The sequence below is a fragment of the Macaca fascicularis genome, chromosome 4 (assembly GCF_037993035.2).
Source record: "Macaca fascicularis isolate 582-1 chromosome 4, T2T-MFA8v1.1".
In the NCBI taxonomy this organism is placed as follows: domain Eukaryota; kingdom Metazoa; phylum Chordata; class Mammalia; order Primates; family Cercopithecidae; genus Macaca; species Macaca fascicularis.
In genome coordinates, this window is record NC_088378.1 from 136,338,646 (window position 1) to 136,353,345 (window position 14,700).

Consider the following 14,700-nt stretch of genomic DNA (forward strand, 5'->3'; position numbering starts at 1 on the left):
CAGAGGTTGCTGTGAGCTGAGATCGCACCACTGCACTGCAACCCCAGGCAAGAATGAGACGACGTCTCAAAAAAAAAAAAAAAAAAAAAAAAAAAAAGAATGGTTGTATGAGTTCTAAAGGATGGGGCTTCTGCTGAATGTGTATCGCTTTTACATCACTGAAAAGATACCTTTTAGTATAGCCCCATCATAAGTTGGGGACTGTATTTTAAAAAGGGTGAGGATACCAGATGCTAAAACCCAGAAGCCGGTGCCCCAGGGAAACACAGAAGGCACCAGCTCTTTGCTAACATGTTAGCCCCATACAGAGCCTTCTCTCAGCTTCAAGTAGTTGCTCCAATCTGACCTCCTCCCTCAAATTCATTCTGCTGTGTGCCCCTCCTGACTCCTCTCTTCCCCTACCTTTGTCCCTCTTCCTACCATTCTCTAATCTGTCCTCCCTGTTCCTTCTTGCTCTACACCTTGCTTCTATAATACTGAAACTGAAGTGTATTTGAAACATGGTTAGTGGTGTTAAATGAAGTTTCACCTTTCTTGCTTTTTATTTTTGAATAATTTATGCTTAACTTTTTATGTGCTTTGACAATAAAACCTAAATTTAGTTGCCTTCTAAAGTTTGTGAACTCTTTTAATCTCTCCTGTGCATCAACAGCCCTAAATGGATATGGGGTAGGGATGGGTTACTCCACCCTGGCTCTGGGTGTTTAATCTGTGTGGCTGAAATATCAAAATCAATGCATTTAAATGGCAACCAGAGGAACTCAGATTTAATGTGAGGAAGAATTTCCTTACACTTAGACTACTGCAGTCCTCTACCTATCCACTCTATCTCCATTCCTAATCTACCTTTTTGTAATATTAACACCATCACTCCTTGCTTCAAAACCTCTGAGGCAGAGGTTGCAGTGAGCCGAGATCACACCACTGCACTCTGGTCTGGACAACAGAGTGAGACTTCATCTCAAAAAAAAAAAAAAAAAAAAGAAGAAGAAAAAGAACTGTCTGGGCACAGTGGCTCATGCCTTTAATCCCAGCACTTTGGGAGGCCAAGGCAGGAATGAATGGCTTGAGCTCAGGAGTTTGAGACCAGCCTGGACAACATAGGGAGACCTGATCTCTACAAAAAGTTAAAAAATGAGGTGGGCATGATGGTGCATACACGTAGTCTTAGTTACTTGGGAGACTGAGGTGAAAGGATCACTTGAGCCTGAAAGTCAAGGCCAAATACAGTGAGCCAAGATTGTGCCACTGCACTCCAGCCTGGGCAAGAGTGAGATCCAGTCTCAAAAAAAAAAAAAAAAAAAAAAGGCTAGGTGTGGCGGCTCATGCCTATAATCTCAGCAGTTTGGGAGGCTGAGGCAGACGGATCACTTGAGGCCAGGAATTCAAGACCAGCCTAGTCAATGTAGCGAGATCACAAGACACCATCTTTACAAAAAATTTTAAAATGAGCTGGGCGTGGTAGCACATATCTGTAGTCCTAGCTACTCTGGAGGCTGAGGCAGGAGGATTGCTTGAGCCCAGAAGTTGGAAGCTGCAAGTGAGCTATGACTGCACCACTGCACTCCAGTCTGGGTGACTGAGGGAGATCTTATCTCAAATAAAATCAAACAAAGGAACTAACAGTATGTTACCAATGATAAAAATCAAGCTTTCAAGAGAAAATTCAAATTTGGAAAACATGTATTGACCACTGTGAGCCTGACAGCTTCCCAATACTCAAAGACTTTTTAAAAATGGTTGGCCGGGCGCGGTGGCTCAAGCCTGTAATCCCAGCACTTTGGGAGGCCGAGGCGGGCGGATCACAAGGTCAGGAGATCGAGACCACAGTGAAACCCCGTCTCTACTAAAAATACAAAAAATTAGCCGGGCGCGGTGGCGGGCGCCTGTAGTCCCAGCTACTCAGGAGGCTGAGGCAGGAGAATGGCGGGAACCCGGGAGGCGGAGCTTGCAGTGAGCCGAGATCATGCCACTGCACTCCAGCCTGGGCAACAGCGTGAGACTCCGTCTCAAAAAAAAAAAAAAAAAAATGAGGTCATTGGTAATATTAACGAATATGATTTTTTGATACTGTAAAATAAAATGTGTCAACATTTGGAAGATCTGTATAGTGAAACAATATTTCCCAATGACCAATTCAAAGAAAAAGATCATGCAAAGTGCAAGATAGACCAACGGATTTTAACAGCACGAAGTATGAAAAGTCTATTGGTAAGGTTTCAACTCCATGTTGCAACTAACCTTTAAGAAACTACTATTTGTTGAGTTTAGTATAGTATCAAAGAAGAATAGAAGAATACCCACATGATCTGCAAAGGCTATTAAAATACTCCTCCCTTTCTCAATCACGTATCTGTGTAAGGCCAGATTTTTCATCATGTCTTTCAAACAAAACAACATACCACAAGAGATTGAATATAGAAGCAGAAGTAAGAATTCAGCTGTCTTTTATTAAATCAGGCACAAAAAAAGACTGGCAAAAATGTAAAACAACATCACTCCCTTCAATAATTGCTTTGTTTTGAAAAATAGTTATTTTAATTAAAAAGTCATTTATGATTGCATGTAGTGCATTTATTAAATGATTTTTTAAATTAGTAACTTCTAAAAATTCCTGTTTTAATTTCTTCCTTTTTTTTTTTTTTTTTAAGACAGGGTCTTGCTCTGTCACCCAGGCTAAGTGCAGTAGTGCAATCTTGGCTCACTGCAACCTCCCCCTCCCAGGCTCCAGCAATCTTTCCACTTCAGTCTCCTGAGTAGCTGGGATTACAGGTACATGCCACCACATCCAGCAAATCTGTGTATTTTTTGTACAGACAGGTCTCACCATGTTGCCCAGGCTGATCTTAAATTCCTGGACTCAAGTGATTCACCAGCCTCGGCCTCTCAAAGTGCTGGGATTACAGGTGTGAGCCACCGCGCCCAGCCTATTACAACTTCAAACATGGTAAACATAAGCCCTTGGGGTCTTCAATAATTTTTAAGAATCTAAAGGGGCCAGGCATGGTGGCTCACGCCTGTAATCCCAGCACTTTAGGAGGCCCAGGTGGGCAGATCACGAGGTCAGGAGATTAAGACCATCCTGGCTAACATGGTGAAACCCTGTCTCTACTAAAAATACAAAAAAATTAGCTAGGCGTGGTGGTGGGCACCTGTAGTGCCAGCTACTCAGGAGGCTGACGCAGGAGAATGGCGTGAACCCGGGAGGCGGGGCTTGCAGGGAGCCGAGATTGTGCCACTGCACTCCAGCCTGGGTGACAGAGTGAGACTCCGTCTCAAAAAAAAAAAAAAAAGAATCTAAAGGGATATTGAGGCCAAAAAGTTTGAGAATACTGTTTTATAATATTCTAAAGTTGAGTTCAAAATAAGCCATCTTTTGTCTAGGCATGGTGGTTCATGCCTGTAATCCCAGCCCTTTGGGAGACCGAGGTGGGCGGATCACCTGAAGTCAGGTGATCCTGAGGTTGAGACCAGCCTGACTACCATGGTGAAACCCCACCTCTACTAAAAACACAAAAAATTAGCCAGGCGTGGTGACACATGCCGTAATCCCAGCTACTTGGGAGGCTGAGGCAGGAGAATTGCTTGAACCCGGGAGGCAGAGGTTGAAGTGAGCCAACATCGATCGTGCCATTGCACTCCAGCCTGGGCAACAGAGCAAGAGACTCCATCTCAGAAAAAAAAAAAAAAAATGATGCATAGACCAATGGAACAGAATAGAGAACTCAGAAACAAATCCACACACCTACAGTGAACTCACTTTTGACAAAGGTGCCAAGAACATACACTGAGGAAAAGACAGTCTCTTCAATAAATGGTGCTCGGAAAACTGGATATTCACATGGAGAAGAATGAAACTAGACCCCTATCTCTTGCCATATACAAAAACCAAATCAAAATAAAGACTTAAATCTAAGACTTTAAACCATGAAACTACTACAAGAAAACATACGAGAAAATCTCCAGGACACTGGTCTGGGCAAAAATTTATTGAGCAATACCCCGCAAGCACAGGCAACCAAAGCAAAAATGGTCAAATGGGATCACATCATATTAAACAGCTTCTGCACAGCAGAGGAAACAATCAACAAAGTGAAGAGACAACCCACAGGATGAGAGAAAATATTTGCAAACTACCCATTTGACAAGGGGTGAATAACAAGAATATATAAGGAGCTCAAACAACTCTATAGGAAAAAAACTAATAATTTGATAAAAGGATGGGCAAAAGATTTTAACAGACATTTTTCAAAAGAAGACATACAGGCTGGGTGTGGTGGCTCATGTCTGTGATCCCAACACTTTGGGAGCCCAAGGTAGGCAGATCACTTGAGGTCAGGAGTTCGAGACCAGCCTGGCCAACATGGCAAAACCCCGTCTCTACTAAAAATACAAAAATTAGCTGGGCATGGTGGCGGGCGCCTGTAATCCGAGCTACTCAGGAGGCTGAGGCAGGAGAATCACTTGAACTTGGGAGGCAGAGGTTTCAGTGAGCCGAGATTGTGCCATTGCACTCCAGCCTGGGCTACAAGAGCAAGATTCCCTCTCAAAAAAAAAAAAAAAAAAAAAGAAAGACATACAAATGGCAAGCAGGCATATGTAAAGGTGCTCAGTATCACTCATCATCAGAGAAATGGAAATCAAATCTACAATGAGGCCGGGCACGGTGGCTCACATCTGTAACCCCAGAACTTTGGGAGGCTGAGGTGGGTGGATCACCTGAGGTCGGGAGTTTGAGAACAGCCTGGCCAACATGGGAAAACCCTGTCTCTACTAAAAATGCAAAAATTAATCGGGCGTGGTGGCAGGCACCTAGAGTCCCAGCTACTTGGGAGGCTGAGTGAGGCAGGAGAATTGCTTGAATCTGGGAGGCAGAGGTTGCAGTGAGCCAAGATGGCGCCACTATACTCCAGCCTGGGCAACAGAGCAAGACTCTATCTCAAAACAAAACAAAACAAAACAAAACTACAATGAGATGTCATCTCACCCCAGTTAAAACAGCTTATATCAGTGGCCCTTGTCAAAGCTGCAGTGGTTTCTACATAGCTGCTGTGGTCAAAGAGGAGCCCAGAGTGACAGTTTTCCTTGATAGTTGTCATTCTGTTTCTTGTAACTCATCTGCAACATTTTGGGAAGATACAGTTCCATTGTAAAATTAAAAAACTAAAAAAAAAAAAAAAAAAAAATAGGCCAGGCGTGCTGCAGTGGCTTATGCTTGTAATCCTAGCACTTTGGGAAGCTGAGGCAGGGAGATCACCTGAGGTCAGGAGTTCGAGACCAGTCTAGCCAACATGGTGAAACGCCATCTCTACTAAAAATACAATTAGCAAGGTGTGGTGGTGCATGCCTATAAATCCCAGCTCCTTGGGTGGCTGGGGCACGAGAATCACCTGAACCCAGGAGGCAGAGATTGCAGTGAGCCAAGATCATGCCACTGCACTCAGGCCTGGGTGACAGAGCCAGATGCCATCTCTAAATAAATACATTTGAAATGGCTTATATCCAAAAGACAGGCAATAACACATTCTAGTGAGAATGTAGAGAAAAGGGAATCCTTATACACTGTTGGTAGGAATGTAAATTAGTACAACCACTATGGAGAACAGTTTGAAGGTTCCTCAAAAAACCGCGAGCCACCATATGATCCAGCAATCCCACTGCTGGGTATATACCCAGAAGAAAGGAAATTGGTATACTGAAGAGATCTGCACTCCTGTTTGCTACAGCACTGTTTACAATAGCTAAGACTTGGAAGTGACCTAAGTGTCTATCAACAAATGAGTATGTAGTACATATACACAATGGAGTACTATCAGCTATAAAAAAGGATGAGATCCAGTCATCTGCAACAACATAGATGAAACTGAAGGTCATTATGCTAAATGAAATAAGGCAGGAACAGAAAAACCAATATTGCATGTTCTTATTTGTGGGATCTAAAAATCAAAACAATAGAACTCACGGACACAGAGAGTAGAAGGATGGTTACCAGAGGCTGGGAAGTAGTGAGGAGCTGCAGGAGTAGGTGCAGATGGTTAATGGGTACAAAACAAATACAGAAAGAATGAGTAACACCTACAATTTGATAGCACAGCAGGGTGACTATAGTCAATAATAACTATACATTTTTTTTTTTTTTTTTTTTTTTTTTTTTTTTTGAGACGGAGTCTCGCTCTGTCGCCCAGACTGGAGTGCAGTGGCGCGATCTCGGCTCACTGCAAGCTCCACCTCCCGGGTTCACGCCATTCTCCTGCCTCAGCCTCCGGAGTAGCTGGGACTACAGGCGCCCGCCACCACGCCCGGCTAATTTCTTTTTGTATTTTTAGTAGAGACGGGGTTTCACCGTGCTAGCCAGGATGGTCTCGATCTCCTGACCTCGTGATCCGCCCGCCTCGGCCTCCCAAAGTGCTGGGATTACAGGCTTGAGCCACCGCGCCCGGCCAATAACTATACATTTTTAAATAACTTAATGAGTGTAATTGAATTGTTTGCAACTCAATAGATAAATGCTTGAGGGGATGGATACACCATTCTTCCGGATGTGCTTATTTCACATTGCGCGCCTATATCAAAACATCTAATGGGCCGGGCGCAGTGGCTCACGCCTGTAATCCCAGGACTTTGGGAGGTCAAGGCAGGTGGCTCACCTGAGGTCAGGAGTTCAAGACCAGCCTGGCCAACATGGTGAAACCCCATCTCTACCAATAATACAAAAATTAGCTGGGCATGGTGGCATATATCTGTAATCCCAGCTATTCAGGAGGTTAAGGCACAAGAATGGCTTGAACCCAGGAGGCGAAGGTCACAATGAGCTGAAATCAGGCCACTGCATTCTAGCCTGGGTGACAGAGTGAATCTGTGTCTCAAAAACAAAAATTAAAAAAAAAAAAAAAAAAAGGGCTGGGCGCGGTGGCTCAAGCCTATAATCCCAGCACTTTGGGAGGCCGAGACGGGCGGATCACGAGGTCAGGAGATTGAGACCATCCTGGCTAACACGGTGAAACTCCGTCTCTACTAAAAAATACAAAAAACTAGCTGGGTGAGGTGGCGGGCGCCTGTAGTCCCAGCTACTCGGGAGGCTGAGGCAGGAGAATGGTGTAAACGCGGGAGGCGGAGCTTGCAGTGAGCTGAGCTCTGGCCACTGCACTCCAGCCTGGGCAACAGAGTGAGACTCCGTCTCAAAAAAAAAAAAAACAAAAACAAACCATCTCATGTACCCTCATAAATATACACACCTACTACTATGTACCCATTGAAAAAAAAAAACTAGTCAGGCACGGTGGTGTGTACCTGTAGTCCCAGCTACTCGGGAGGCTGTGGTGAGAGGCCTGCCTAGGTAGGCCAAGTTTATCCAACCCACAGCCCATGACTGCATGCAGCCCAACACAAATAACGTAAACTTTCTTAAAACATGAGATTCTTTTGCCATTTTTATTTTTAGCTCATTAGCTATTGTTAGTGTTAGTGTATTTTATGTGTAGCCCAAGATAATAATTATTCTTCCAATGTGGCCCAGGGATGCCAAAGGACTGGACACACCCCTGGACCTAGGTGATATAGCAATACTCCATCAAGAGGGGAGGGCAGGGCAGGGGAGGGGAGGGAAGGGGACGGGAGGCAAGGCAAGGCAAAGCTCCTACCTGTGACTGAGAGCTCAAGGTTCAGGGATGAACTGGACAACTGACCCCTGGAAATGCATGTACAATTGCTGCCACTGAGCCTAGCTGCTGCTAAAGCAAATGACAAAGCAAATCAGTTCAACTCAGTAGCTCTCCCTGCTCAAGGGGTACTTCGACCTCTTCCCTCTTGGGGAACCTCAGAAGCCTCTGAAACTCCTTGCTTCTTCTTCCCTTACATTCCCTTCAGAGGAAAGCACTTGGTATGGGTTTGAAAGCAGGAGGGCCACCCCACCCAGGACCTTCCTGAAAGATCTGCAAACAACCTGACCCCTACGGACAGAGAGACACAGGGACTCACCACCCTGTCTGACAACAGGAAAACCTGCAGGGTGTTAAAGGCAGAGAAGGGGAAGTGAAGCCCACAAACAGCTACTGGAACCACTGAACTTCAGAGATTAAAACAAAGCAGGCAGGAGGCCCACGTTTCCCCGGCCCCCAGCAGGGACCCACAACCCAGCCTTCCAAAGAGGACAATGAACATTGTATTCCCTGGAGCTCCACTTTGAGAGTTTATAAAACCTGCCAGGCATCCTGAGAACATAGAAACAGCAATGGGAAACCCAGAGCATTGTTCAGACTCTTGGTGAGAACCTCCTACCCCTGCAGAGATGGAAGAAACAATTCTGTGTGTTATGGTCAGCTCGCATATATACCAGCAAACCACAGACCCATGAGGCAGCGACTGGATCTGTTGTTTACTACTATCATTTTCCAAGTGCCAGGCACATAGTTGGCACTCAAAAATATTTGTTCCCAGCTGGGTGCAGTGGCTCCCATCTGTAATCCCAGCACTCTGGGAGGCTGAGGCGGGTGGATCACCCAACATCAGGAGTTTGAGACCAGCCTGGCCAACATGGTGAAACCCCATCTCTACTAAAAATACAAAAATTAGCCGGATATGGTGGTACATGTCGGTAATCTCAGCTACTCAGGAAGCTGAGGCAGGAGAATCGCTTGAACCTGAGAGGTGGAGGTTGCAGTGAGCCAAGATCATGCCATTGCACTCCAGCCTGTGCAACAAGAGCAAAACTCCATCTCAAAAAAAAAAAAAAAAAGGCCGAGTGCGGTGGCTTACGCCTGTAATCCCTGTACTTTGGGAGGCTGAGGTGGGCGGATCACCTGAGGTCAGGAGTTCCAGACCAGCCTGGCCAATATGGTGAAACCCCATCTCTACTAAAAATACAAAAATTAGCCAGGCATGGTGGCAGGCACCTGTAGTCCCAGCTACTCGGGAGGGTGAGGCAGGAGAAGTGCTTGAACCCAGAAGGAGGTTGCAGTGAGCCAAGATCGCGCCATTGTACTCCAGCCTGGGGGACAAGAACATGACTTCATCTCAAAAAATGAACAAACAAACAAAAAAATGTATATATTTGCTCCCTAAATAAGAGAGTGATGGACACCATCTTTGTAGTCTGGCACCCTAGGTACCCATATGGGCAAAGATGAAAGTCCATTCATTTATTCATTCAACAAATATTTATTATCTCCTCTGTGCCAGGCACTATCCTAGACACAACAGGCAGCAAAATAACTCCCTGCCCTGTGGAGTTTATCTTTTAATGGGCCCAAAGGTGGGAATCTCCATGCTCCTGAAAAAACTATGTAAACCACAGACATTCAATAATTACTTAATAAATGTCTATACTACGCATGAGCAACTGGTACCAGATGCTGTGACAGGAACCTGGAATCTGGGAATAAGCCCTAGTGAAATTATTTCATCTTCAAGGTCAAGATCTTAAATCTGGATCCTGTGTCAGTGGTGATCAGGGACTCCTGAGTAAAGAAAATGGGATTACCTCATTGGTGCATCTGTCTTCATCTGTTGGTGAGCAGAAGCCACTGTGTGAGTATCATGTGCATGCCCAAAACACTGTACAACACTGCAGGATAGAAAAAACCCCAACAGCTTTAGCTGAGAAATGCCAGGGGCCCTAAAAGCAACTCTAATAAGTTATACCCACCATAACTCAAAGAGTGCTCCCAAGGTAATCTGGTTCCTCGTCTGTCCCTTACACACCACCCTGAGATGTGATTCTGAGCCTGAGTCAGCAAATATTTCCCCAATCCTGGAAGGAGTCTGCTCGCTCCCAAGCACGCAGACACTGGCTTTGCTGATTTTATCAGGTCGGGGCAGAAGGAGCAGGCAAGGTAAGAAAGGAGCTGGTGCCCAATACCCCCCATGGGTAGCAGCTCATAAATGAAGATGTCCTGAGTCATAGTTGATTCCTTCACCAAAGCCCCTGGAGAATGAAGTGGAGTCACATCCCAATCACCAGCCTGCTGAGTTATGAAGGCTAGGAGCCTTCTGCCAAGGAAGAAGAACCATATGTCTGAAACCTGATGCAAGGGGCCATGTTCTCCCTGCCAGGCTCAAGGTAAGTTCCAAGGGCTCCTCTGACATCCCGGAATCCAGCTGTTGCAAGCAGCCCCTCCCCCTGGCTCCAAAGGCAGAGAAAAATGCTCAGGGACACCAAACCATCTCAAGAAGCAGCTACTAGGTAATCTGGGACAACATGGCATAGACAATGGCGTCGGGCACAGGGCTAAGCAAGGGCCTGGCAGAATGGACAAAGCCCACAGAGACCTGGGTAGGGAGGAAGAGAACGTTTCCAGCGTGGGCAATGCTGAGCAGTGGAGCTGGGTCCTGCAATTTCCAGGCCCTTCAGAGGCACTGGAGGAAGGCACCACTGTTCAGCTTCCCAGCCTGCAGGGAGCACTCAGGGAGCTGGGCCTCAGGGACAGGATACAGCTGAAGCCCTTAAACTGACAGATCCAGGGTGGTTGCGGTGGCTCACGCCTGTAATCCCAGCATGTTGGGAGGCCAAGGTGGGCAGATCACGAGGTCAGGAGATCGAGACCATCCTGGCTAACACGGTGAAACTCCGTCTCTACTAAAAAATACAAAAAACTAGCCGGGCGTGGTGGCGGGCACCTGTAGTCCCAGCTACTCGGGAGGCTGAGGCAGGAGAATGGCGTGAACCCGGGAGGCAGAGCTTGCAGTGAGCCGAGATCATGCCACTACACTCCAGCCTGGGCGACAGAGCGAGACTCTGTCTCAAAAAAAAAAAAAGTGACAGGTCCAACTCCTGAGAGAGAGGAGCTGCACTACTCCAGGATGTGCCAGAATCAGCAGGCCCTGAACACATCTTGCACAACAGTCAGGACAGCTGTAGGCCCAAAGCAGAGGCCTAATGGCTTCCTAGGCCAGTACCCTACACTCTATCCTCTTACCAGGCCCTAAGGGAAGGGGTCTAAGGGACCACGGGTGGGGTTGAAAGGCTGAGGAGGAGCAATTCTTCCTGAATGGGTTAAGGCGTATATTACACAAGAAGGCCATGATGAAGAGGCAGAGAAAGGCAGCCGAACGAGCAGTCCGTGTAATCTCAGTGCTCTGGGAGGCCAAGGTGGGGAGGACTGCTTGAGGTCAGGAGTTTGAGACATTGTGAGAGCCTGTCTTTACTAAAAAATTGTTTTTTAATTAGCTGAGTATGGTGGCGTACACCCATAGTCCCCGCTACTCTGGAGGCTGAGGCAGGAAGATTCCCGAGCCCAGGAGTTCGAGGTTACAATGCACTATGATAGCACCACTGCACTCCAGTCTGGGCAACAGAACAAAACCTTGTGTCACAAAAGAAAGAAGGAAACAAAATCCAGACCCAGACTCTGCAAAAATCACTGAATGGGAAGGAATTTGGTAATTGACAATCATGACTACCTTCTCAGAAAACGATGGTGGACAAACTGCAAGAAGCTATCCAGCTGGGGCTGCTGGTGCCCAAGCTGCTCCACAAGGACTGGCCTTGACCTGTTCTCAAATCTCTCACCTGTCACCACAGCAGAGAGCACTACTAAGGGGTAAGCGCGGCCAGGAGTAACAAACTGCTCAAAAGAGTAAGGAGGAGTCCTTGAGAGCCAGAGACTAGACTAAAAATCTGTCCAACACTTGACCTCTACCCCTTTAGAATGATTCACTAAAACCCTGGAGAGATGCTATTCACAGGAACATGGAAATCCTCTGGTCCAGTCTGCCCAAATCCTTGCAAGTGCTGCAAAGGGGGTCTTGGGGTCAGTGGAGAGGGGACTGGCTCAATGACAGGCCATCCACAATCCTACTGCTTTCACAGAAAACAGTGCACAAGAGGATTACAAAACTTTAAAGTCTGGTCAAGCTGGTTCCTTTGGCTCTCCACCACAGCTCCTAAAGGTTGCCAACTCCTGTGTCCAATCTGGCTCAAAGACAGCACAATTATGAAAAGAGGAGCCCTAGAAACCTGGGGCCAGGTGAAACAATGAGCCTTCATCTCTAAACATGAGAGTGGGTCATGTTTTCAGAATCCTCCAAGATCAGACTGGGTAGAAACAAAGGATATGTTATTTCTTGAATATTTCTTTAGAGAACCAACACCAAATAAAGGAGCTCAAACTGAAGGATATGAAGAGAATTTTCTGTCTGGTAAGGTTAAACATCCAGACACACATGTAAGGTGGTGGGCTCTCAAGTCCCAGAAAAGACAATCTATGTGACTGGAAGCAGACGTGTCTGCTCAAGTTCCTGACAAGGTCTAACTACTGCGGCCCCACAACCTGCCCAGGTAGTTATCAATCTGATACCTCATACTATGCCTGTGCGAAGGGAACAGAACTTTGGGGTTGCCCTTCCTCTTGGATACAGAGGAAACTAAGCTCCCAGGGAAAAAGAGGGAGAATTTGGATTCCCTAGATTCAGAAAAGAACAAAGAAAAAAGAGGGAGAAGAGACTCCAAGAGAACATGTTCAGTGACCAACATCAGAGGCACATTCAGTTAGCCAAAGATTGTCAAAGAGATATGAGAGAAAATCAGCAGCTGTTTTAAGCCACCAATAATAAAAGGACAGATGCCCGCCAGCCCCAGGGCTATCAGGCCAGCAATCTATTTCAAAACTCGAACGGGAAAAAAAAAGTTCTGGAGCCAGTACACAGAAAAAAGGTTGAAGACCACAAGGATTTTCTGGGGCACAGCTTCTGGAGAATTCTCTTAGCCCTCTGGGATGGAGCACAGGGTGGAGGGTGGGAGTGAGGGCACACAAAGGCTGGGGTATCATGGTATAAGCGTATTCCATATATCCAGAGTGGAAAGACACAAAACCCTGGTTCCTGGAAAGGGAAAAGAATTGGACAAAGCCTCTGGCTACCCGCGGCACACATCCAGCTCAGCGCCGTCTCTCCCCAAGGGTTCCTGGAAGTCAACAGCCCTATAAAGGGGAAGTATTAAAGCTGAGATGAGAAGAATGGCCTACAAATTGGACATCATCTCTGAAGCAACACCCAAGTAAATTCTCCCACACAATCTGTTATTTCCTTTTGTCAATCAGCCTCCTAATTCGATCAAGGTCTGAACACCTCCACCCCACCCCATGGTTCTGTCAACTGCAGGTCAAGTGAAAGTAGAGTGTGGAGCTAACGCTTCTCCCTGAAGCAGGGGAAAGGAACAGGGAGAGAAAAGGAGGTGGGCGACAGGAATGTAGGAGACGGAACCGATACGAAAGAAATTGGAAAGAGGAGCAAAAACAGGGCCTCTTAGGGAGCCAAGGTGAAAGTCTTAGGGAGAGAGGGACTGCAAGCCCGGAGCTGGAAAAAGCCTAGGAACACCCTGGGGAAGAGGATGAGGACCTATAGTACAGGGAGGGATCAGGCCACAGATAAGGGGACAAGGATGGGGAAAGACAGTAAAGCCTGCGAGAACAAGGATGGGAGGATGAAGGCAGGAGACAAGGATAACGAGGGGGACAGAGGAAAAGATCCCCGAAAAGACCCTAGGTAGATACGGCAATGGATTCGGGGACACCAGAAAGGGGTGAAGGAAGAGATCAGAGGCAGGGGAGGGGAGTGGGAGAGGCCCCCGGGCCTGAGACAGGGTTCTCCTAAGTGGGAGGAGACGGAGCCACGAGGCCCAAGAAGGGGCACAGAGTCGGGTGGAAGGAGGCCCGTGTTTCGGACTCACTCACGCAGCTATGGGGGTCCAAGGGCGGGGGGCGCAGGGGCGGCGGGGCGCCTACACGGCAACGCACGGCGGCTGACCGGAGCGGGCCGGAGCATCAGGAAGCCGCCGCGACGCTGTCCGCGGACCCTGGCAGCTCCTCGCACCCCGCGCCCCGCCGCCGGGCCTTGCGCCCCAGTCCCGCTGGCCGCCTCGGCCCAGGCCCGCCGCTTCCCTCCGCCACTTGCCTGCCCGCTTCTCTCGTCTCAGACTGACCTGTCCCTGCTGCCTACGGCGCCACCGCCGCAGTCCCACAGGCTCCGCAGAATTCTCCCGCTCCTGCCAAAACTTTTCCCATTAATCCCCAGGTCCGCGGCGGCCGCAGCGTCACACGCTCCGCGGCCCGGCCCCGCCCCCACCAGCGCGACGTCACCGCGCTGCTCGGCCCTTCCCTCTCCACGCCCCCTTCCGCCTGGCGGCGACCAATCATCACGCCTTCTGGAGACTCCCCTGATTCTGCCTCTCCGCCCACCGCACGCTGCCCAGGGCCCGCCTGTGGCGCCCTCTGGTGCGGGATGCGGACATAGCAGCTAAGGGAGAGCGCCTGGGCCAGTAGAGCAAGTCCAGCAAGTGTCACAAGAGGGAATTTAAAGCTGGAAGGGAATTTCGAGGTCATCTAGTGCAACCTCCTCATCTTACAGTGAAGAAACTTAGTCCTAGAAAAGGTACGGAACTTGCAGTTGGAGAGACTCTTAACCCAGTGCTAGGTCCACTGGAGGAGATCATACCGCCTGTAATTTTCAAAAAAGGACTTTCCGCCTTCAAGAGGCTTCTACAACTGGAAATTTACGGTCTTGGAGTTCTTAACCTTTCTTCCCATGTGCTTATGTAATATGCTTATTCACCTAAAATAGGGGACATCCTCCCTATTGTTGTAGAAAATTCTGTTCTTACATCTTAATCCAGGTCTTGAAGACCTGGAAGGGACCTATTAACCCAACCTATCGCTTAAGATGACCACAGAAAGCTACCTAGCCCCTGGGAGACAATCTGGTGGAAGA

General features: G+C 47.7%; 1 protein-coding gene and 1 non-coding gene across 9 annotated transcripts in view; one reads left to right on the forward strand and one right to left on the reverse strand.

Moving 5' to 3' along the window:
* The window catches only part of PPARD (peroxisome proliferator activated receptor delta), an 86,404-nt gene extending 72,348 nt beyond the window's left edge, over nucleotides 1-14,056 (reverse strand). For 5 of the 8 annotated variants that reach the window (XM_045390719.2, XM_005553225.4, XM_015449515.3 and 2 more), the window contains exons 1-2: nucleotides 13,916-14,056; nucleotides 9,479-9,562 (exon numbers count right to left, since the gene is read on the reverse strand). The gene's annotated coding sequence lies outside the window, so the exon portion shown is untranslated. The remainder of the gene's footprint in view (nucleotides 1-9,478; nucleotides 9,563-13,915) is intronic. The other 3 variants (XM_074038287.1, XM_005553227.4, XM_015449517.3) reach the window with 1 other exon arrangement.
* On the forward strand, nucleotides 5,010-5,144 carry LOC123573218 (small nucleolar RNA SNORA16B/SNORA16A family). Its single transcript, XR_006697948.1, has one exon. It is a non-coding gene; the product is annotated as a small nucleolar RNA SNORA16B/SNORA16A family (small nucleolar RNA).
* Nucleotides 14,057-14,700: the final 644 nt, after the last annotated feature.